At 40.2% G+C, this 25,227-nt stretch overlaps 1 long non-coding RNA gene across 1 annotated transcript in view; it reads right to left on the bottom strand.

The window, feature by feature from the left end:
• LOC141953070 (uncharacterized) overlaps window positions 1-24,683 on the bottom strand; it is a 149,956-nt gene extending 125,273 nt beyond the window's left edge. Inside the window, exon 1 of the long non-coding RNA XR_012631849.1 lies at window positions 24,513-24,683. This is a non-coding gene — a long non-coding RNA (uncharacterized LOC141953070). The remainder of the gene's footprint in view (window positions 1-24,512) is intronic.
• Between the last annotated feature and the right edge of the window lie 544 nt (window positions 24,684-25,227).

Genomic DNA, 25,227 nt, shown 5'->3' with positions numbered 1-25,227 from the left:
AAAGGTGCTGGAAGAAAGATTAGGGAAAAAGAAAAGAAAGCAATGGCTAAGATAAGAGTGTTCCTTCATGGGTTCATTTTCTTTTGGATGAAAAACTTACCTTTCTTCTGAACTCCAACACGCACATGCCATAAACTTGTGATTGGTTATGAATTTAGATGTATACAACTCAGGTTTCTTAACATTACTAAATCTTCCAAGTGAGAAAGCCTAGAGCATCTGTACTACGTACCAAAAGACTATTCATTTCCATTAAGAATTCACTGATTTTTTGCCTCCAGATGTGTTTTAAGCTGCTGGGAAGCCTCAGAATTCAGCAGATTAATGCGCTCTAAATGTCATTTGATAAAGGGCACTGCTGCCAATGGTTCATTCACACTGCACAGATTTAATTACCTAAATGAAGTACCCTCCAAGAAATGCATGTTGGGTTTGGTTGGGGCGTTTTTGTGATTGTGGTTTTAGGTTGGCTTTTTTAATAAAACTCCACTTCAGTTTGTATTTTTTCCTTTCTAATTGAAATTAATTTCCCTAGCTGTTTTATTTTAGAAAACACCTGGAATGGGGCTATTATTTCAAAGAGGTAATTATGAAATTAGAAAGATAACTATGATACTTATTTCTTTAATTACAGATATAAATAGGGACTATAATGCAGAAATTTCTTACAGATATTTTCCTGGATTGTGCTGGAAGAAAACTGCAGAATCTGCTGCTAGTCTAATTCCAAGGAGACACAAACCAAGATAAAATGAAGAGGTTGCTAAATCTACTATTGAGTTCTATCTGAAACTTTGATGAGGCCCTTCCTTGTCATAGCCCTGTTTGTGCAACCAGAGCAAAAATTGTAAGATTTGGTTTTGTTTTGTTTTAAGGCTTCCTCAGGTGTTAGTATATCATTGAAATCAAACAGCAGTATCTGCAGGTCTTACTGCAGAAAGCAGGACTCCTCTGATTCTGGAAGAAGTACAGCAGGATAGAAGCACAATAGCAGCCCATATGCTTTGCCAGAAGTCTTAGCCACTTGCCTTTTAGAGCTGGAAAAGTTAATCCTGTATTGAAATACCTACAGATAAAACAGTGGCAGCACCTGTTGATATAGAGAAGTGAGCGCATTAAAGGAAGGTGACACTGGAGGTTTTTAAGAGCAGGCAGGATAAGACCATGTCAGGAATAAAATGGCTGCAGTCAATCTCATGTGGGACTAGAGGGTCTCCTGGGGCTTCTCCCAACCCTATCTATTAAGAAAAGACAGAGCCTGCACTTTAGGGGCCCCGGGGCCAGCACAGCCCAGTACAAGAAGAGAGACAGCAGTGACACCAACAACCAGAACAAAATGCCTGTTCACCATCCCTCTTCAAAGCTCTTTGTTATTTTAGCTGGCCACAGCGACAGCTGTAATTAGGCGCTTTTAACACAGCATGATGCTTTTCAGAAATCAAGGCACTTCCCCTACACACCACACACACACACCCCCCCCAAGAGTCATGTCAAGGGGCAACTTCCACAACTGCTGCCTGCTGACCTCTCTCTGACATGACTTGATCATTCTCCATTATTGATCTCAGCCCTTTTTTCCATCTGTGACTCCCAAGCCACCTGCCAGGTAATAAAAATCTGCATCAAAATGCACAGCACACAGGGTGCTGTGAGCCAGAAGCGACATTTGTCTTACAGACCTGGAAACCTGACAGTGTCGATAGGGGCCAGTTATCACAGCGTTCCTTGATCTTTCTGCTGAGGTTGTAAATAACTTCCGTGGGCAGCCAAATGGGGATAGAAAGAGAGAATCTGCTGCAGTAACCATAAAAGCAAGGTGTTGCTCTGTCAGTGGCGGAAGACGTAGTTAAGCAACAGAAGCAGCCCCTGCTGTCTACAAATCTCTAAAGACTCTCTAAGTTTCAAAGAGAAGGTTTAGGGATGCTGTGTTTTTCTTGCACCATCATTAATTAGGTCTTTGTGTTTTAGTGCATTGCTGTCCATCAAGATCTGTGTTCATGCCCAACACAAGCATCTCAAAAAGGGTTAATGGACCCCTGTAATTATATGTGACATTTCAAGCCCAGTCTCATTCAGATAGGTAAATTCTGCATCCCTTTGCTCTCCAAAGCACCTCTGAGCCCCATATGTCAGCAAAAACAAATGTACCCACAGAGTGTTATTAACTGATTTTGGGCAACGGAGGTATGTCTCTCTTCTTACTCCATCCTTCCCACACAAGGCAAAAATCCAGAATATGCCTTGTGTGGCTACATAAGATATAGCTGAATTACACAGCGCTTTCTAAAAACCTGTTGTGCCAGGTTTACACTGAAAAGTCAGTGTAGTAATCCAGCATACTACTGAAACAGAAGTAGTGAAGACCTAGAGTTAATGCCACGTGCATTGCCAAAGAGGTGAAGCTTATAGACCTGATTCTGGCTCACTGCTTTTCCATTCCCATTGCAGCTCTCCAGCCCTGAATAAGCCACAAGAGAAGAAAGACTAGAAAAGAAAGAGGGGCAAGGGGAATAAAGGCAAACTTACAACAACTGTTCTCCAGCGTGGCACACAGACTTAAGAAGGTCTCTGGTGTAGAAGTTCAAGCAAAAAACCCAACAACACAAAAAAATAATCCATGCTTCCAGAAGAAACTAATTCTGTGGGCACCAACTGGACCAAGCAGTTTCTGAGCAAAACCAGAACTCCAAATGCCTGATGCTAACCCTCAAACCTTTAAAGATAGTTCTTGCAATTGTGCCTGCCTCATCACTTGGTGTTTAGTAAACATTGTTGACTGAACAACCTCTTTGGTGTGAGGATGACATTTTCTGAATTTACTGAAGTTTTCTGAATTTACAAAAAGTACCAACTCTGCTGCTATTGTTATCACAGACTAGAAGATATATTGGGACATCTTTGGTCCCATTTTCCTACCTGGAAAGGTTTCACCACCTTCCACTGGTCAGCTGTAAGTTCAAAGATAGAACAATTTTGTTATAGTCTTTTTATTTGCAGCCAGACACACTGAAATTAAGCCTAGAGTATGATGATATTTTTACAGCAAGTATATTGGCTAGCTTGTGAAAAGAAAATATGCATACGAGGCTTTCATTTCACCTCAAAATGACTAGTATTGACAGTGATTTAAGTCTGTCATGGTGAAAGAGGGTTTTGAAGGCACATAGGAAATTAATCAGTTTTTTCACTCTAGCTTTTGTATGATAGTGGTCCTTTTCCAATACCACTAAACTGAGGTATGAGTTGGGGGCAGGGGGTGGGGAGTAAACTCTTATTTCGTCTCTATGGGGGACAATACCTCAACCAATTACCATTAAAGTACCAGCAATGCTGCAGCCAGGGAAGTTACCCAAGCTATAGGCTTTTTCCTTATTAAATAATTCAAACCTACAGTATTTTTTCCTGCTGTCCCAATCCAGCCCCTTTATAAACACTAAAAACATCTGCTTAAAATAATCTTCGTTTCCATCCAGTTGTTCAAGGTTTTCTACCAGGAGACTTTTTATTCATACTCTTCTCAGATATGTATGTGGGGCATATGTAAATAGATGGTAATATATTTAAGGAAGATTTATATGTATTTTTCCCTCTGTTTTTGATAGACAGGACAAAACAGAGAGCTTTTTATTTTATTTTAAAAAAGGGAAAAAATGGAAGCAGACACAGAGAAAAATCTAGTAAAACAGCAGGCTAGATCACAGAATAATTTGACATAGGCTAAGAAATTTTTCTAACTGCTCTCATCTACGCCATCCTTCAATCTTAATGCAGTACAAAGATTACCTTGCAAACTTGTTCCCACACTATTTAAGCTTTTCTGACTAAGTCTTTCCCTTTCTCTCTAAATTATTACTGTACAGGTATAAATGGATTTGCAGCACTAGAGCTAAGGACTTAGTTCTCCTCTCCTTTATACAAAAGTGAAACAAGGAACAAGTCCAATGAGAACACCTCTAAAATTCACTAAATTGTACCAAACACATTCCTAGTCTCAAGGCAATATTTTTCTCTTGAAAAAACAATAAAACCCCCAAACTTATCTAACAATTTCAAATGGGTAGTTTATGAGATCTGGCACTTTTGGGGCCAGAGGAAATATTATTTTAATGAATTGAATTTATGGAAGCACTTAGGTTGGATCATTACTCTCAGAGCTATAATTCTTAACTTGAAATAGTGACTTAAAGCTAGATTTGCTCTTAAAAAAAGGATGTTCTGCTGAATGTAGGTGCCTCCCTGCAAAGTTACAACCCAAAAGATTTTTCTCAGTTGCAACCTTTTCCTGGAAGCAGTTAAACTCCTGAAGCACTTTTCTTTTTAAGTGAAAGCTGTCTTGAGTTGTTATTCCAAGACTGCCCAAGACAGCAGTGGTGGCACCCAGTTCTGGCCTGATGCAAATCCAGGCTGGCGCGAGCACAGCTATGAAAGGCTGCACCCATGGGTCTCCTTTCTGGAGTCCCTCTTTAGAGTGAAGGGATTCAAAATTGTTTTTCCAAAATGAGCTCTCCAGCCACCCATTTTGGGAGAGAACACACACTGCTTTGACTGTCGAAGCTGTGATGTCACACAGGAAGGAGTTCAAGGGGGAGGAAGAAGAGGTGAGAACATTCCCCTGCTCAAGAAACCCAGGACTCAAGGCCCTGTCTTTTCACAGCAGCAACTATGAAAGGTATTTTTTCCACATTCTGTGATAGCTGCATCCAAAGCTGTGCTTGTGCCCATGAAGTATCCTCCATCCATCTGACAGCAGACACAGCACAGGTGGAAGCCCCTCCACCAAGGTTCAGTAGAGGTGAAGAACCACCTCACCTTCTCATCTAGATTTGTTGTTTACATGTTGCAAAAGAGTTTTCTCCAGCCCATAATCTAGTGCAGCACTCAGCAGTGCAACAAGATTCTACATGAATAAAATCCTGAGGGTAAATGAGGATTTCAGTACGTGGACTAAAATACCATGGAAATGAACTAAAGCAATTTGTGATTTTAATTCCTGTTTTTTTCCCCCCCTCACAATCTGCTCTATACAGAAGATTACCATGAGCTTCTTATGTAAGTTAAATGAAGTAGCATAGGCCATTCCCATGTCATCCAAAAACTATAACTTGTCTATTGTAGAAGGCCTACAAATTCTTCAAACTTAGACTGATTTCAGTAACTGCAGTTTCAAAAACCAAGACAATACACATACTACACCACATCACATTACTGTTCTACCAGAAGTCCTTTAGTTGGATGACCTCTACTATCCATTGTGTTTGAAACAGTCTCCTGTCATTATTAATGCCAAAGAGAACAGATTTTCAAGTTTTCATCACCTTTTCCTTTTGAGCTGTTTTGATGGCTCATATTATCAATGATTTATTATCAACACAGAAATATAATGCTACATTGACACTTGCATTCAAACCAGATCCCTAAAGAATTCAAACTTACTGCTCCACATACAGCTACAATCTACGACAGCTCCCGTACTGCAGTCACTCCACTAATATTGTATCACATCCAGCTGAGACTCACAACCAAGACAATATTAGCATAAGATTCACTCACTTAGTCACTTGTGCATGGATATACACACACACAGAGCTCTTCCAACTTTTTTTAAAAACAACTTTTCAATTTCAGGCATTTTACAAAACCATTAAGCCCTTTTCTTTAAAGTGATATTTCTGACACCAGCTGACAAGAAGGAAGAAAAAGTAAAGTTACAGCTATTGTTCTAGCCTTAATCTGCTGCACTGTGATTAGGATGATGCACTGGCTGGATAACAGCATCTGTAGGCTTGCCATGTGTCTTACAGTTTAGGCAAAATGCAATGAACTCTAGACTTGTACAAGGGCTTATGAAACAGCAGTGAAGGAATACATAAGTTGCTAGCCTTCTCTCATCTATTTCAGAGAATTAATTTTTTTTTAAATCTTAATATAATCAGAAGGTCCAAAAGGTAGAGCTGTGCATTACCAGCAGTGCCATGCAACACCGCCAGGCTCCCAGGCTGAGAGCACTAGTGCGGCCTCTGAAATTTCTTAGTTTGTGACAAAGCCTCCAAATTAGTTACACAAGTATCTCTTTTTTTGTCTTTATTCATTTTTCAAAGCCCATTCCAACAGTGTTTCAGAATGAAAACCAAGGGGACAAAGTTTTCTGTCTTTTGTATAATTTGGTTCCCTTAGATTTGCTAATTCCACTGAATTCTTCCAGTAACTGCCTTTCTATTTACCACGCAGCAGAGGTCTGATACCTTCTGTATAGAGACAAGTAGCTTTGCCTTCTCCTTTGGGCTCTTCATACTCCTCCAAATTATTCTGATTGATATAGACCTCGATCCATGCTAATTATGCAGAGCTTCTCTTGTAAAGTACGGTTCCCATGGCAACAGCATCGGGCGAACAGGTGCGTGGAAAGCTGTGATATATTAAACAACAGCTACCCTCTGCCTCTGCAATGTAGATTGCCATTCACAGGGTTTATTTATAGGAGGTAGTAATTAATCCATGTGAATCTCATTTCATTGAGAAGGAAAAAACCAAAAATGCACAGAACAATTAGCAAGAGTCCTAATTATCCCCATACCTTTGATTCTGAAAATCGCCATCAGATAACTCGAACACAGAATTGTTGAATTATCATTTGTGTGGAGATGTCATTATGAGAAACACTAAGCCGTCACCTGACAAACACCTTGCATTCTCACCACTGCAGGACTGAAACTTGCATTAGTGTTGCTGCAGTGGAGGTGGAGCAACAAAATATAGACATTGCTTTGTTTAAAAAAAAAAAAAAAAATTAGATATAGGCTTCAGTTGGCTTTTCTTGGGGTCCATAATGCTGAGTCGAGTAGGAATCAAGTGTACGGCACAGGGCTTCAAAACCTTTGACAGGAAAGACAGAAACCAGATTTTAGCCTTGATACAGCCCCCTCTGTGACCTGAAGCAAGTCCCTCAACCTCCCTCTTTTTCTGGGACTAAAAGCAACAGTCTGAAAACACTTCAGAGATGAAAAATGAGTTGTTATGCTGCCAAGTTGGATAGGCTTTGCATTTTAAATAACCACAGGTAGTAGATTCATCTGAACTGCTCTCTGCCCAGCTCAGCCTTGTGTTTTAGAGCTCCTTGAGTAACATAGGTTAGTTTTGACTTCCCAAGCTTAACTACAGCATTTTTGTGCCTGGTGAGTCATGATTCATATTGCAATGCAATACCAGTACTAGATGGAATTCTTGGATTTTGGCTATGTCTCACTTTTCATTCTTTATTTTTCTTTCTCATGCTATGTGAATGATCATGGTTGGCAGAAAAGATTTCCCCAAAAGAGAGAATGATAGAAAATGAACACACAATCAAAATAGCCTTCCCAAAAAAATCAATACACATCTTGATGAAAGCTTACAGTTTGAAGCATAAGGTTGAGAAAGTAAAGAGAAGATCCCCAGTTGCTGTTGTGGATACCACTAGAAATATTTTTACTAGCAAATGCTACAATCACAATTACTGCAAAACCTACATGTTTTTCCACTGCTCTGTTTTGGTTTATTTTTTTTTTAAAAAAAAGAAGCAACTGGGAAAAGTTAAACACAGCATATATAGTCCAAGGCGGCAGCAGGTGTGGGCCAGGTCAGTCACAGGCAGTATAGCCTGAGCTACCTCTCAGTCTCACGACCTTCTGAAACCATCAGATAAACAGGGCTACAGATGACAACAATTAGCAGGTGGAAGGCACTGAAAATGCTTTCCTCAGGCCCCAATCCTAAGCGGAAACTTTGGGAGTAAAACAACCTGGAAGCGTTTGAGCCTGGAGAGCGCTCTCTTCCTAAGCACATGCTTCAGAAAGCTGATAGCCCGGGGCAGTGACTGAACATCCCTTGCAGCAGGGCTTGTCAGTGCCACTTCATCCTTAAGGATGGTTTGCCAGAACAGCATAGCACTACCGGGACCGTGCAGTCTGAATTTGTCTGAGTTTAGAGGACTTTTTGCTGACTTAAAGAAGTTACCACCCACTATCCTTTGAAGTCAAGCAGCTGTGGTGTTGGAGAAATTACAGATTATTCCAGGAATCATGCAATGCAATCTAAGTCAAGATTCAACTTCACCTATAGTCCAAGGCAGCACCTTGTTCCTGTTTCATCAGATTCAGGTTAGAACTTTGCAGGCAACAGCTAAACTTGTAATTCTAAGAGAAAGCAAAAATCATAATGGCATAGCAATTATTCTTTCCCTGAATAGACCCAGTTAAATCAGAGTATGAAAAATGAAGGCTGCATAGGTATGTGCCTAACCTGCTGGGAAATCCTCCCATGATAAAATTCTTCTTGGGAATATAAATATTTCATAGAAATGGGTTACACATGGTTTGAACCCTGATATAAATCACTGTCTACTCAGACCCAGACCCAGTTCTGGGGCCAAGCACTACACATCCCACCCTTGCAGAAAGCTTAGTTAGGAGGTGATGTTGGTTACCATGAGGCAGTAGAGAGGATATAACACTTTGACTTTTGAGACACTTAATCCCCTTTCCCTGAGTTTTGTACTAATTATTACATATTAGACCCCCATTCTACCAGATCTAATGTACATTCATTGAAATTCATTAGCCACGTTTCCATTTTATCCTAGAAAACTTCATCTTGGAACAGCACAGTTGAATAAGTTATTCTTGCAAACTGGACTAATTTTTACAGCAAGGTCTGCTTGTTATGGCTTTCCAACTGCCCATGGATATCTGCATCATTCTCTAACAGATACCACACCACAAGACCAGAGATGGCTGGTGAATACGACACAGTAACCACAGCTGCTGTTTGCACCCAAGATGTATCTGCACCATGCTCTGAATCCCTGACACCACTTATACATGAGTTGTACCAGTTAAAATTTTGCTAAAGTGGAAAATTCCAGCTGGAAAATCCAAGCAGACTTCAGCCTTATTTTACCATCTGAGCAGGAGAGAGAGGCTCAAGCATCTCATCAGCTAAAGGTTGACATTAACATCAAACCTGAGCCTTTCAGATCTTCTGGTTGTTCAAAACCCCAATTCAGACCAATTTTTGTAAGTGTTCTCTGACTCCTTCAAGACTTAATCCAGGTCCTAGGTCTGAACTCCCCATGCTTTCCCAAACCTTTCATTTTCCAAACACCTGTGACAGGACATAAAGACCAGTTTAACATTGGAAGCCCACATCTACTAAATGTTAACATGTAATCTCTTAAATTACACCAGTTCCAGCCGTACCCCTTAACTTATCCTTCAAAAATGCCTCTTTTACCTTCAAGCCCTTAAATAACTGCCAGTAAGAAGGAGGAGGGGCTACTGGCAACTTCTGTAGTGTACTCCAGCACACGCCAGCACCTTGAAATAAGCTGTATGGAGAGCTAGGCAAATGTGCTTTTTTAGTAATTGCTTCTTGATGCTCCCTCCTCTTATGCCTGTTAGTCTTTGCAGTGGAGTCTGGTTTCCAATTAGACTGCAGCCTCTCCCAGCAGGACCCACCTCATGTTTGTATAGCACAACTACAGTACAGGTTATAGTTAATAATAATGTATACTTCAGTGTTGATGGAGTTGTGGTGATCTGAGGCCATAAGCAAGACAAAGTTTGAACGGAAAAATACCTTTTCTTGCTTTTTTCTTAGACTGACTAGGAGAGGTGGAAAAACAGACAAATCCTTGTATACCCAGGAGCTTGCCTACTTTTTCCAGCTCTACCAGTTAGTTTAATAAAAGACAGTACTTGCTTTGACTAATAATTATGTCTAATGTCAACAGAGCTAAGGTCTCAGTTAAACTCTATTTAAGCAGGATATTAAATTAAAGCATGCAAACTTAGCACTCTTTACAGTGAGAGATCCCTTGTGTGCGTAAAAGAAGAGGGTGGACTGCATGGGTCACCGCTAGAACTCATTTAGAAATAGCCACTGGATTTTTTTCCTCCCCTAGCAAAGCTGTAAATATTAAAATGCCATGCATGACTTCCACTAAGTCATCCTCTTTTTACATCAAGCGTATCAAGTTCTCCATTTTGAATGCTTTTCCAGGGTCTCCACTCTAAGAAAACGTCAAGTTGTTCTAACATAAGGAGCCTATAACGACCCTCTTCAGAAAATTCACATTCTGCTCATGATTTATGTGTTGTTTTTTTGTAGGTGCTGTCATGTTTCTGTATCCAGAGGACAACAGAAAACCTCTTTTCCACTTATGCTGGTTCCAAAGGTCCGACTGCTCTTAGAAACACCCTCTCAAAAATAATGCTGGATCAAAAATTATCACAGACTGATTGAAATACTGACAGGAAAATCAATAGTAAAAGAAAAAAGGGAACTACTACAATAACCTACCATCTAGATGCCCGTCCGTGACTGTAAAAAAAAAATCAGCTAGAACCGAGCTCGAACTAAACTCTTAAATCTCCGTCTGTGGAAAATTTGTATTAACCATCCAGCAAACCTCTGGAGATGTAAGGAAAAAGTGGGTGTTTTATCAACAACATTAACGTCATGTGGGAAACTGTCTTTATGAAAACATTCAAAGTCTGACTATACGATTTTCTACATAATTTATTCTCTAGCTTACTTCATGCTAACTTCATCATTCAGCCAAGCCTGCAAGGAGTTTCTCTCCACCTCTTCCCAGTGCATAACATTTACAAGAAAGATTTATTTCATTTCTGTCCTTCCCCCGATCCTAGAAGGAAACTTCTCCTTTCTTCAGTGAACACACTCCCATTTATGTTGCTTTGGTAATTCTCACTTCATGATCTTTTTCAAAACTGTCATCTTTTCTTCAAGGAAAACCATACCAGGATGTATTCGAGGCATGGCACCAGTGACACTTAGGTGACCACGGAGTTTGCTGTCTGTTGACCCTCAGATTAAGTCTGGTACTATGGCAGTGTTCTGCTAGAGCTTCAAAGCAAACAGCAACACAACAAAAATCTTTGGTGAGGGTGAGAGAGGTATCACCAAACAACATAGACTTTGAATATATGCAGAGACAGCAGGAAAGCTGCCCATTTCAAATGCTTTATAGGTTTATGGGTTTATTTCCTGATCAGCCTTATCTTTCTCCTGCCTTCCAGATCACTGCAAAGCATATCTGCACTTGTTCCAGGGCCTCTGGGATCTGGAGGCAGCTCTTGTTGAAAAGGAGACTTTCCTCACAAGGATCTTCTCCCCACTTAGAAATTCTCAGTGAAATGGTATCTATGTGCCATACACCCTTAACCACCTAATCTATGCTAGTTTAGACAAAGAAAGAGGAGAGAAAAGATGACTAATTCAAATTTCAACACAGTATCTGCAACCACTAAGGCCTGCTGGCCCCACAGGTACTGAGCCTAAAAGGAACAACTAGCAGAAAAACTAAGGACACAAATATCTCAGGAGAAATAACTATTACAAGGTGGAAGACTAAAGTACCCTAAAAATTTAAGTGAGAGATTGTATTTATTTTACTTTTTTTTTTATGTTGACATAGCAGATACTTCAAGAGCTGAGAATTCTTGTGCGATTTAGGCCCATCATGTTAATTATAATTGGTCTGTCAAGGATTTAAAAGTACCTAAGTGATAGGTTTTAAAGCAACATCAACAGCAGAGCACTAAGTTTAGTTCTGCAAAGCTGAGAAAATAAGCTTTAATAAAAAGGAACCTGTTTACTCCATAAAATCAGTTCCAGTCCCTGGAGCTCTCGCTTGAGCTCAGCACTGTGTGCAAGAGTGGGAGGCAATAGGACTGATGGAACAATATTTCCAGTTTATCCAGCTTTTTCCCCACCAATTGTCAGAAAACATAGGGGTACCTTTCTTCCATTAGTCAAACAATTTTACGAAAGAGAAGGCTTCTTTAAATATGCACATAATTTCAAGTGCATTCAAACTCCAGCGCTAGCTCTTTTCCATTCTATATTTTAGATCAAACCTATATTAGTCTGGAATTACAGCAGTACAGCAAAGGCAAAAACATTATAGGAATATTGTAATAATCCCTCAAACAAGAATCATAAAGCTAAAGGAATTCCAATTTAAGTTTAAATTGAAAAGAAATTCAGGTAAAATGTGATGCATGGAAATGCATTATTAAGTCACACAAAACAATTTTTTCCTCTTTGAAAGGTGTAATAATACCATTCAGAGTGCTATATAAGAATATTTATGGTCCCACTAATTTTCAAAAACACCTGAGACCTGAAGAGGTTGTTTGTTGTGAAGGAGTTCAGGTGAGATGAGGAATGTTTTGTTTTCTTTTTTTTATTCCCTACACTACTAGTTGAAGCTAAAGCTTCAGAAATTTCCTAGTTGTGTATTTCCAGGCTTTTGACTATTTAGGTCTGTTTTGCATTTGACTGCTTCTGGACTTTCTGCATTTTGAGTGCTTGGTTCTGGATGTTACAGTCTCCTAAACTCTGTTACTGGCATTCAGCACCTACATTAGCCACTGCTTTACTCCTTTTCTAAAATATGGCTTTCTTATACAGTTTCTCTTCCTTGCCACAAATGACAGCAGCCTGCGCTTTCCCTCCTTCTCCGGAAGAGCATGAGATGACACTTTTCTGTGCAAGGGCCGTGCTTCCCACAGCCCAGGGCAGCAGTGTACAGCTAGCCAAACTCCAGCAACAACTGCATGCTGGATGGACAGCAAGAGTCCCAGCAGTGCTCAAACCAACTCACCCAAGCCCAGCAGACTTCCGCAGGGGACTCCTCACCCCGCTGCCATAACAGCAGCTCATAATCTGTGTGTTTGCATGTGTAAGGACAAATAGGAGCACAGTACAACATCAAGGTTGCATAAAGAAAGAAACAAATGAGTTCTGATCCCTTGCTTGCATTACACCTATTTTGCCAGCATCACCCACTACACAGATGAGATCCCACAGAGAGTGCACAGAATTGCTGGCATCACTTGAGGCAGAACCATCAGCTGCCGTGAGGCACTGACTTTCCATAGTGACCCACTTTCCATTCATTTTAGCTCATGAGCCAATTGACTGATTCATTCTTGCAGTCCCTGAAAACCCAGTTCTGAGCTCAGCCAGCATTTTGGGGAGAATCTGCCGCACCTTTCATATGCAACAGGTGTCAGTTCAAAACTCAGTCCGAACAGCAGAGTCACAACTAGCTGCTGCCTCTCCTCACTGCAGAGAAAAGTCTGAGCACCCTTCAGACCTGACCTTCTCCAGCTTGCATTCAAGAAGCATTCCCCCCTCAGTTTTGACCTCACCTAAAATAGTTTCCCTTGCCCACAGCACACTCACTTATCACTTTATCCCTTTCAGCAGGATATATTTTACATGTTGCTGCCACTTAGTCTCCTCTTCCATCACCACCCACCTCCCCCTCCCTTTCTTTTTTTTTGGTCATTGGCATGTTGCCAGCATTAAGCATTTTGGATATGGAATAAATTCATACGTTGGCCTGTGCTAACATGCACCCTTTCAAGACAAAACTACCAGAGCTACTCTTCTAGGGGGAAATCAGGTTCCTTAATCTCCATTCTTCATCAGTTCTTCCTCAGTAAATGCTCATGTAGGGAGATGCCCCCAGTGAGAACAGGAGAATAACTGGCTCAAATATTGCCCTCAACTCCACAGGATTTTCACTCGCTAAGAAATAAATAAAACATGAAATAACCAACAGGGGGAAACCTGTTACCACTTGCCCTACTTTACTTTTGCGACCTCTGTTCAAATAGCCTAGAACTGTGTGTAAAAATTCTTTTCAGGAGTGTGTAGATCTCCATTAAATCTACTTAGAAGCTTTTCCAGATAAATCTTCCATAGAGAATGAACTTGGAGAACAAGCATTTCCATTTCTTTCCTCACCTCATTAATTGATGTGGGAGCATTGGCTGACTCCCACATACAGATCTGCTGCTGAGCCAGTTTCTTCGGGCTGTTCTGCATATTGAGGCTACTGTCACACATTACCAAATGCTTCCCACTTGTCTATTTTTTCTGATCACTGATAAAGGGGGAAAAGTATCCTAAATTGGCCTTTTCCCTAATTTGACACAGTCACTCACCTAAGTAGCCCACCACTACACAGCCCAAGATGAACCCTTACCACAGAGCAGCAAAAAGAAAAAGATTCGCATCCTCCTTCTGCATACAAACTCTTCTCCCTCAATTCAGTCCTTGAATCAGCTTTTACCCCAGCCTGCCTATGATCTGTAAAGCATCACTAGTACCCTCAAACAGGAATACTTTCTAGCAGGAAAGTAGATCTCTTAAAAGTTTTCCTCTACACTGTTTGTCTCAGGCACAGCAAGCTTGTTTATCCAGTGGCTGGATATTAAGAAAGAAATAGTCCTTTCACTAAAAACATTCCTCATTATCCTCCTTGTCCTATGATTCCTCCTTTTCACATTCTCACAGGTCTAACAGGCAAAAAAAAAAAAGAGCCAGTAGTAAGTTCTCCTAAAAAGACAGCTTCGGTTATCCAAGAATTATTTCTAAATTCAAAACTTGAATGTTTCCGTAGTACCATTGCATCTTCTCCAACAGTGAAGGCAACTGCCCAAGGCATGTGAGTCTTAGGTTTGAGTCTCTCTCCTGACCTTGGGGATTTTAACCCATGTCTTTCACAGTCCCCAGCTGCACCCTGCCACAGTGCCTGGTCATTCTGCGTCAGTCAAACCAGTAAGTGTGTGCAAGTCACCAAGGCAGACAGCTATTCCCTTGCTCTCTCAATTGATTTTCACATATTCTGCATGAATAGCGATGGTATCACCAGGGGGAAGAATCCCTCACTCCAGAGCTGCCACAGGACACACTCAGATCATGCTTCATACAGAAATGTACTGTTCTGTGTGGAGCCATGGTGTCAAATAGGTCACTAAAATAGTCCAAGAAATAAGTTGGAGAGGGGCATGGATCAGCACAGACTTGCAAACTGCAGCACCAGGAAGCTGAACCTCTTAGACCAGCTACACGCCTGAGGAAAACATGTCATAGAGCTAAACTGTCAGAGAAGACCAGCTAAGATAGTCAGATGAAAGTAGAAGAGAGACCCGTTCCAACAACTGAGTCTGACACTAAAAGTCAAATCCAGAAAACTTTGGGGTTTCAGGATGACCAGTTCTAAATTATTTTTTATAGGATATTTAATGTTCTTAGAATTAAAGAGTTAAAATCATTTCATTCATGTTACAATGAAATTGGAACATTTCAGATGGAAAAAATCCCATATTAATAAGTGCAATCTCAGATTCCTAATAAATGGAATTAACAGTTTAGGCTATTGTTCTCTCTCACACCATAATGGACAGAATTACACCAGCAAAGGGATCGTCTGGAACAACACACAGCCAGAGCCTTAGAGGGTATCTGTCTGCAGACTTTACAAAGTTTTAGGGGACTAAGATTTTAGTAACAGTACACAAGCATCTATCTTCCCAGATTCTTGATCTGATTCAAACCATGGCTTTGATATTGGTACTTACTGTTTTACTAGAGCCAAGTGGGCCTAAACAACGTCTATTCAGTTACTGCTAAAAAGAAATAAGCAAATTAACAAGCCCATTTTCAATAAAGTTCAGAATTGGAAAAAGAATCAGCTTATGTTGCATAAATCTCCAGCTAGAAATTAAAATATCTGGACTTGGTTTAATTACATTTTTAATGTGATCCCCAATAGGACTCAGTAACCTTTAGGGTTTAATAACATCCGCTCATTTAATGTCCTTTCATTACATTAGTGTAACAATCCAAGAGCAAGGTTTGAAAACTAAAACTGTATGCTTCCTCCTGGGCTTTCCCATATGTTCACCATCTTTAGCTCAGACTCCCAGGATACTCATGCCAAGTCTTATAAAATGTTCCTAGCAGACAGAAAAACATCTTCTTCCACTCTAATTTATATATTTATTCTTTGTAGAGAAGGAGGAAAAAAATTAATTTAGTACTGCAGAACAGTACTCTGGGTGTCTGCAAAGATCCAGTCTCATCTCAGGGAGAAAAGCTAATCAAACCTCCTCATCCAGCCTCGGCAGTAAGTCAGAAAATGTGGTTGGTTCCACACCGGAGACTGAGAGTTGTTTTGTGATCTGGATAAACTGTCTAAACACACTGATTCCAAATCTGGAACTAAATAATCATGCAGTAGAAAGACTTTTTGGCAGAAGAATCTCAGAATAAGCTAGAGTGGTAGAGGCCTTCAGAGATCACATAATCCAGCCCCTGTCAAAGCAGCACTAACTTGCTCTAGGTTTACAGCAAAAGGCCCACTTGACAAAAACCTCCTGCAGCACCTCCACTCCCTTCCTATGCGTTATGCAAATTCAAATGTTTTAATTTTAGCATGTCGCTTTTAACACAAGTACAGCATTCTAGAACATCTGGGGACTCTACATCGTACTGATGAAGTCTGACGTCAGGGCTTGCAGAAGAGCCCAGCCCTTTGAAGGGCAGAGCTGTATACTCATAAGTGAGGGCACCCTGCTGTAGGAACCCCTCTCCATTGACACGAGTGGGACACACATCACCAAACTTCAGTGTATACAGGGTTGATGACTGTAACACAGCCACCTACTCTCCCTCTAAAAATCAGTGGAAAGAAATAAGCTTCTCAGGCATGGTTTATCTGACCTATTTAAGTGCTGCTTTAGGATAGCAGGAGTTACACTCCAGAATCTGTTGACTGTCCTGATTTGATCTCCAATGACTGTAAAGGAAATTCAGTTGTAGGCACATGAATCCTACCCTGTGACTGCTTTTACTCACTGCAGACTTTTTAAACTAGAAATAATGTGCATATGTGAACAAAGCAAGGCCAGATTGCACCTTTTAAAACTACCAAAGGGAGCTTGTAAAGGGATGGGGATAGCTATAGCATTTTTCTACAAAGAATATATATAGGCCTGTCCAAAAGACAATCTAAAGAAGCAAATATTTCTCAGAGAGTCTTCCAAGTACAATTTCTGCATTCCTAAGCATCTGTCCCCCTTCACCAACAGGTGTGAACACAGATTGGGATTCTACTGCTTCTGCCCACCTTGCGAATGAACCAAATCCCCTGTGCTTTTGCCCTACTGGATGCTTTGAGGAAAAATGCAGCAGTAAGTATCCCTCAATTGTTTTTCTAAAATATGTTAAAAGTAAACTGAATTCTTATGGGCCAGAATAGTGTGGACAGGAGGACCTCCCCTCCATGAATTAACATCACTCACTACAGGACTCTAAGTCCCAGTGTGGTCATGCTCACATAGATGTGTAGCCTTTTTCTTCATGTTCCACTATGGAAGGATCATGATATAATTTCTAGACTGTACTAAATCCTGAACTGTTAGAAATAAAACATGAAGATTTTCTGACTCCCACCTAGTAAACACTGAAAAACACCACTAAATTAGTGAAATGGCCCAGAAAGTTAATGTGATGCACTGAGTGCTAATGTACAGCTACTGTGGGGTGATGGTGCTTTTGTCCTGCTCTTTTTAATTGTTCCTGTAAAGGCAACCATAAGGAAATGGACCTCTTCAAAGTTCAAGGCCTGAAAAAAACCTTAGCGACCAACTTTTCTACTAGGAAATCAGAAATGCATGCAAAATATTTTTGTCTTATTGGGAACCTCAGTGGTAAGAGGAGATTGACTGAGAAAGGCATGAAGGGTATTCCCTAGGCAAAAGCTTTTGACACACAGGAGCTGTTGCTATGCCTGATAAGACTGTGAACAAAGAAACCTGTTAAGCCCAGGTATTATCCACATACAGAGTACTTATACTTAGCTACATAACATAGCCACTAGTGCAATCACTTTGTTTAAGACCACAAAGGGAATGTTACAAAAAACTCTAGTGCTGAACGCCCCCCCAAACATTAAGGATCAAAACTGGGATTTTAAGACTGATCCCTACTCTGTAATAAAATGAAAGTGAAAAACTCAAGGTCCAGACACCTCAGATCTGATATAGGTTTAATTAAGACTGGAATTTAACAAGCTTAATTTAACAAAATCATAGGTGAAACACACATATGTGTGAATTTACCAGAGGATGTTTCAACTTGAAATTACCCTGCCCCATGCCACAGGCCAAAAAAAAGACCAAGCTCTGATGATGGAAAGCCCCAGATGAGGAACAAACATTTTTGGGTGCTACTGAAGTCATTTATGTATACAAACCTGGTCAAATACACTTGCTGAATTATTTTCTTGAAAGAAAATAATTCCTCAGCTATGCAAAGATGAACTACCACTTGGGCTAACAAATGAGCATTTATATGTGCAGCAATAACACCTGATTTATGCTACTGTCAAGTTCTCTTTAATTTAGGAGAATTTGATAACCTCATCAGCTACTGGTGCTGTGAGGACAATCCTTATTTGTTAATCCAAATGGCATCTGCTGGTGGAAAAAAAAAAAGTAGACACACCATTCCTCGAAGATGCAGTTTATATATTCCCTACCAGACATGATTTCAAGTAGTCTGAAGTTTAAAGAGGAGCTGTTTTGTGTTTCAATTAAGAAACAATTTGAGACAAATGATGAGTACACTTGCTCCTGAGGAATTATATTCTCAGCACATATTTTTATGCATCCACAAATTGCATTTGTGCACTCTGCTAAACTGTTGTGAGTATATAGCGGGTAGCTGCATGCCAAGCTGCCCTGGAGGCAATTGCAAACACCATCTCTGTGCATCACGCTCGGAAGCGCTGCACACAGGCAAATGCCCCTAAGCATGTTGATGTTTATATGCCAGCATGCCATGACAACTCATTACATCACCTCACAGTTTTTCATTCTGATCTCTTTCCCTCCCCTATCTACCCATACTGAAGACATAACAATCTTTGCGTTATTGTTTTGAAGTAGATAATAAATGAATCAGTTTAGGACACCCTACAGGTCCTTTTTTGTAACCAAGCTGTTAAGAGCAGTAAATACCCTCTTCAACTTTGCTAAAAGAGCAGAATAGTACAAGGGTGAGAACCAGGATAACAGCTGAGTATGTCAAGACCCATATTTTAGTAAGGCATCAAATATATTACAATATCATTTAGATTTAGGCCTCTCTCTTTAATGGCTCTGCAAGTAAACAAACAGAAGCCAGATACGATTTAAAAGTTACATCAGCCTTTAAAAAGCCCATCTAAAAAAGTTTTGTTAATTTCTATAACATATGTAAGAGTATTTAAAATGGAAGAAGCATATGACTCTAGACGTAAGTATACAATGTCTTAATTCAATACAAGGCAAGCCAGGTAATTGTCATTACTGAAGTTGCAAGAGCAATTAATCTTATAGGACAATGACATTTTAAGTGTCTATAAACTGGTAATAAAGATGCTTCAACATCAAGGGCCCATATAAGACTTCAGTAAAGTTTTATTATCTGAAGATACTTTAAGTTTAACCACACTGCATTTCTGGTGATAACAGCATAAGTAAAAAACAGATTAAGATGCATATTTTAAAACATTCAAGAAATAAAGTCAAAGTTTTCATTAAAAACAATTACTGTTCTGAAAAAGTGATCTTTGATATCTGTTGTTCACCTTGCTCCTACTAAGATAAAGTCTATAACAAGCCATTACAATTTGCTTGTGGGGATTCTTAATACAACATTAATAATACAGATTACAAGTCTTGTATTTTAGTGTCACATGTAAGCATACAGTATTTCCTTTATTAACTTCATCATTTGTGATTTTTTAATAAAAAAAACCCCAAGTTATCTTTATCTGTAACTATAGTTAATAACCACACCTGACTGCAGCTGATGTGCTGAGGAGCCACCAGTCTCAGGTTTCTCACCCACACAGCAAGAATGGCACTTCCTTACATTTCCTAACTCCCAAAGTCCCAGGAGAAAAAAAATTAACACCAAGTTCTGTGCCACAGCTCCTGAAAGAGACCTTGAGAGCACAAAACATCTGACCTAAAGGCCAGGTACGGACACAAGAGGCATGCAAAACCTTTCTATTCAGAAGTGAGCATAGAGAGACTGCTTCGGCTTCACAAGAATCAAAAGGGCCACCGTATTCAGAAGGGAGAATGACTGCAGTGGCCTTCATGTTGGGATCTGCCCAAACATCACACAGCTGTCCAGAGAGCACGTACAATTGAAATAATGAAGGAGACAGAACTACCCAGCTCCGTACCAGAGTGTATATAGCCTAGCCAGGAATTCAGTGTCATAGTACAGAGTTATCTTCCAGGCAACCTCCATAACTACAAACCCCAGTGAACTGAGCTGTTCTTCCACAGCAAAGCTTTCAAGGAAGAACAATCATGCCAACACCTTTCAGACTCTGGTGAGCACAAACATCCTTTTTCCCACCTTACTCTTCAAGGAGCAGGTATGTCCTGAACCTGATGCCAAAGCATCAGGTCACCTACTAGCCTTTGATATTCTCTGGCACATCAGAGACAGCCACACGGCAGATCCGGAGCAACAGCTGGAGGTCGGGCAGGATATCTTAAGTCATTTAAATTGAGATCTTTTGTGGATGTACAGGCAAGTGAATCAAGCCATAGCTCTTCATAATGAAAATTTGGATAACATATATACACCTAAATATATCCAACCCCAACCCTGAATATAAAGCCTGCTCTGTACTAGCTTCCAGAACTTCGTTCTTCTGTTTAAGACAGGCCCCAAGCGTGGGTTTCTTTACTACAACTGTATAAGGATCCTTACAAATCCTTCAAATCTTTCAGTCCCAAATGAATCCCTCTTACTCAAACATCAGTTCTAGGTGATTCACAAACCTTTTTTACTTGAGGACTTAAAGAGACTGAGACTAAGCAGGAGCTTACGCCATTTTCTTTAGATTCTGTCCATACTTCATTATAGCAAAATTACCAGGGAATTGATGAAGAGCTGTGCTGCTTTCCAGCAATGACTTCAGTGATGCTGGACTCTCCCTACTTCCTCTCTTTACAGCAGCATTGTCAAGTTTAATTTAATCCATTTTAAAACTACAAGTACAACACTTTCTTTTAGCAAAGCATAACAAGGTTGTCCCTTTCACGAACCACATTAGGCATCATAGTTCAATCTTCAATGAGAGATTAAAAAATACATGCTGAAGATTAACTAGAACAAACCTTTTCATTATGAGTTGCCACATGTATTTCCAAGTGGTTTTGGAAGCAAATTATTGACTTGTCTGGAAATACACATACAACAATACAAGTTTATTACTACCGCTTTGTCAAATGAAAGAGCCTATTAAGAACACTTATCCCAATTCCACATGAATCTCCTCTTCTCTAAAGAATTTGTCTGCATTACAACTAAGACTAATCAAGGCTGCTCCATGGTCAATAATATTAAATTGTTCAACAATAATAAGTTGTAAAGCACAAATAGCATTCTCCCTACATCAGTTGCACTTGAAGAACTGTATTTTTCTGGCTGTAAAGGCTGCACCTCTTTGGATAGGCCTTAGCGATCATACACTGCATTCTACACAGTCAGAAAAGTCCAATGAACAGGGGAGAACAGAAAATGGAAACAGGAAAAAGAGCCCACCACTCTTCTGCAAGATAGCCAACTAAGTCCCTCGTAACAAATAGTCCAGCAAAGAACATGGAAATGATTTCCTGTCATCTCTATCGATGTGATGCATCCAAGGCAGGCAACACCTGCTGTGGGCATTGTACAGCCCAACAAACGTTTGCTTTCTCTTTGATGCAGCCTTACTTTCTGTGGCTGCTTTTATCCTGCACTACAGCTTCACAAATAAACACTGTCGTTATCAGCTGAGCAACGCACCTGCACACAGAGGAGAAATACGGCCCCAACCCAGGAAGAAAGTTTCAAGAATTTGGCCACAAAATTTAAAACTCGCAGAGTCCAGCACTGAAATTCCTTGTGCGGCACAATGACTGGGGACTACAAGGAGGTTTCCTGGGACTAGCACACCAAGAAGAGAAAGGATATCGACCATCAGTCAATAGCACACTCTTAAAAGGGGGATACAGCTGAAATGTCTTAAATTTAAGTACCTCAAAGTCATAAATATCTAAGAAATCAGCAGTCTAAAATTCTCCTCCTTCCCTCATCCCCTGTTATATGGACAAGCCCATACTTTCCTGAAGATGGCGGAGACTGTGCAGGTAATGAAACTACATCTTTGTATTGCACAGCTCCCCACAAAGTGTTGAATCTGGATTAATTGACCTTAGCTTATCAACACTCACAACCACTTCTCCCATTTTCCATAATGTTTTTAAATAAGGTCTGGGAGGAGCCTGTAGGACTACCTGGGGCTAAGAGCACAGTGTAGGTCATTCCATAATCATCAGGACTGAAATGAAGACCTATTTAAATCCACTGCCCCTTGTAAAATACTTTTAAAAGTCAGTTTGTGGAATTCCAGTGTTTCCCACCACAGAAGACTAACTTTCTTACACCGGTTCCATTTTTCACAGGCTAACTATTAGTTTCACCAAATTATATGCTTCACCCAACAGAACATGAGTTCTTTTCAAGTTCTTTTTGATTCAAGTTTAATTACCATCCTATCCCAGGAAAATGCTGATATGCCAATAGGCCACATACTTCTTGATCTTCCTTTGAGAAAGAAAGGAGAGAAGATATTTTTGTGGTATTTCAAAGGAAAAGCAACACATGCACATAGAAAAAAATGCACACTCAACCATAAAACACAAAAGAACTTCACATTTGACAATACAACCACACCAGCACATTCAGGTCAGTATTTTTAGTGGCTAGTAATGTTTGCTTTCCTGCATAAATGGAAGTTTCTACTAGTCATCTGCAAGTTTGTTTGTGTAGTATCATTTTGATTTGGAAAAAATGTTAAGATTGTTTAGTTGTATAGTGAAACTAGATTCAATACATTACTATTGAAAAGCAATCATTCCCTAATTTCATATTTGATCTTTGAAGTTACTTACCAGGAAAAACAAAGACTTTTTCAGCATGACTCACCTTGTTACCAGAGTAAAAACTGTTCCAACTCCTCTCCGTCACCCTTATCCCCAAGTTTTTATATCAACCTGAAGTACTAACCAAACCTCAGCATGCAATTCTCCTGTTCTGCCTCTTAGGGGACCATTTACACTTCGTGCTTACTAGTTGCAGGGTTAGTCACAGTGTACTCCATTTGCACCAGGGCAAAGTATTACATGAAAGTTCAGAGCTCATCTTTCTAATGACTTAAGATTTAAAGCTGTTTTGGGTTTGAGGTTTTTATTTATAGTAAGTGCCTGTCCTTTACTAATTGGCCATCTAATACTACTGTCACGTAAGGTGCCATCCAAAGCTATGACTGTGTTACGAGGACATGACCTAATAAGTGTCCCTGGACTTTACGTAGAACATTTATTACTCTATTACCTGTTGATTTGAAGATAATGCAATAGGAAAAGGTTTAATCACAAAAAGAAAGTATACAAACACATCTGGGTCTAATTTTGTTGTCACAATGGATGTATCTCTCAGCACCTATATCACATCACTTTCTGGGAGTAAACAAGTGCAAGCATAAAGTGAGATCAGATTTTGTCACTTATTAACTAGACACAAACATGCACAAAGCTCATTCTTGTACAGAAACATTTACAAACAAATAAGCAAAGGGCAAAGACCACAGATTTCAATAACAAAGTTGGTGTGATTCATGTGTCCTCTCTGTGAACTCTGTGCAGTAGCGGGTGTGCATGTGTGTGTTTTCCAGAGCATGGCATGGGATGCACCAGTCAGAAGAAGGTCATGGGCCTGAATGCTGACAGCCACATGGCATGTAGAGCACACAGCCCAAACACCAAGATCAGGACTCTCCCTCAGGCGTAAATGACCCAGCAATCTTAGTACTAGCAACTACTAGAGTCCTGTCAAAATGAAATTGTCCAGGCATAGGCACAGCCTGGAAAACAAATCAGGTACTGATATCTGTGTTCAGAACATTGTCCATAAATGTCTTTCTAGATAAAAAGCACATTACCAGACTTTCACATGGCATTGCTCTTCTTTTTAGAGGAGAGCGTGGGCTATTCAAATCTCCATTCCTGCTTGTTCTTCAAAATCAATTTCATTTTGTTAGTTAACGAAGGCTTCCTGATGTTAAATATTAATTACATTCTGTGACTGTCTATCTAGCTGTTGCACCAGAGTTCTTAACAGATCTTTCTCAGGACGTCACAAAGGCCAGAATCTGCCTCTGAACAGGAGCAATACATTTTATGAAAAGGGAGATGTTATGCTTTGTACGCTACACCTCTGAACTGTATCCTCTGGGAACAGTCACAAGGCTGACCTGCTCCCTTTAGTCACAATTAAAAACACAAAACAGGAAAGGCTGAAATTTGTTGTAATGTTCTGTCAGCCTCTGCTTAGCAGGAAGAAAAGGGCTGCATTCAATTAGTATGGATTCCTACTGAATGGTTAAATGAACTAAGACCTAGGGAGTCAGGAGGTCTCTGCTCATGCAAAAGCTGCGGCTTCCTCTTCCTCACTGGCAAGTATCAACATTGAGCTCTCTTCTCCCAGGTCTTTAAGTCACTATTATGGTATTACACACACCAGCTTCAAGCCTCTTTTTATACCTGGTAAAGCAGCAGATCCTTACAGGTCACCTTCAGCTCTTCTCCTGTAGTCTTGATTAAAGCAAGTGGGTGCTGCTTACCCATAAAACTTTTCCAGATTTGAGGTTTCTACATCTTTTCCTATTTTAGACATGCTGATGCACAGGTTTTTGTACTCCCAAATTGCCTACACTCATCAGCAGTCCTAACTCGCCTGGTTAACTGTTTGTACAGAGCGCAGCAGTTCGAGCTCCAACACTGCAATGACTCAATCGCGCAGGGTGGCCGTGAACTGCTTGCTCAAGTACTCTGCAGTGCCAATACACGATCTGCCTCTTAGCTAACTTTTAAGTGCTGCTGTTCGTTATAGATTCCACATCTACCCCACACGCTCTGAGAAAATGCATAAAGCTGTAGGCACCGTTTTACTGTGAAACGATGAAATGGAGCCTTGCCCGTGGGCTTGCACAGAGATTTCACCCCCAGGAAAAACAAGGATATAACTAATCTAAGGCTTTACAAACTCCTGCTAAATGGCAGGAAGCTGCTTGATTCAAAATCTGGACAACCTCAATTTTCCAAGTGCATAGAGGGGGAATTCTGGTAACACAGTTTTTCCATCAGCAAACCCAAACCGGATCACTTCAAGGGAACTGCTGCTAGCCATCTTCATGCCCAGAGTGTAGGACTAAGCACCAGAAATTTCTCATGTCTTTCACTTTCTTTGCTTGAATGC

Source organism: Strix uralensis, chromosome 1 (assembly GCF_047716275.1).
Source record: "Strix uralensis isolate ZFMK-TIS-50842 chromosome 1, bStrUra1, whole genome shotgun sequence".
NCBI lineage: Eukaryota > Metazoa > Chordata > Aves > Strigiformes > Strigidae > Strix > Strix uralensis.
Note: the sequence above shows the minus strand (reverse complement) of the source record. Positions and strands in the feature narration are given on the sequence as shown.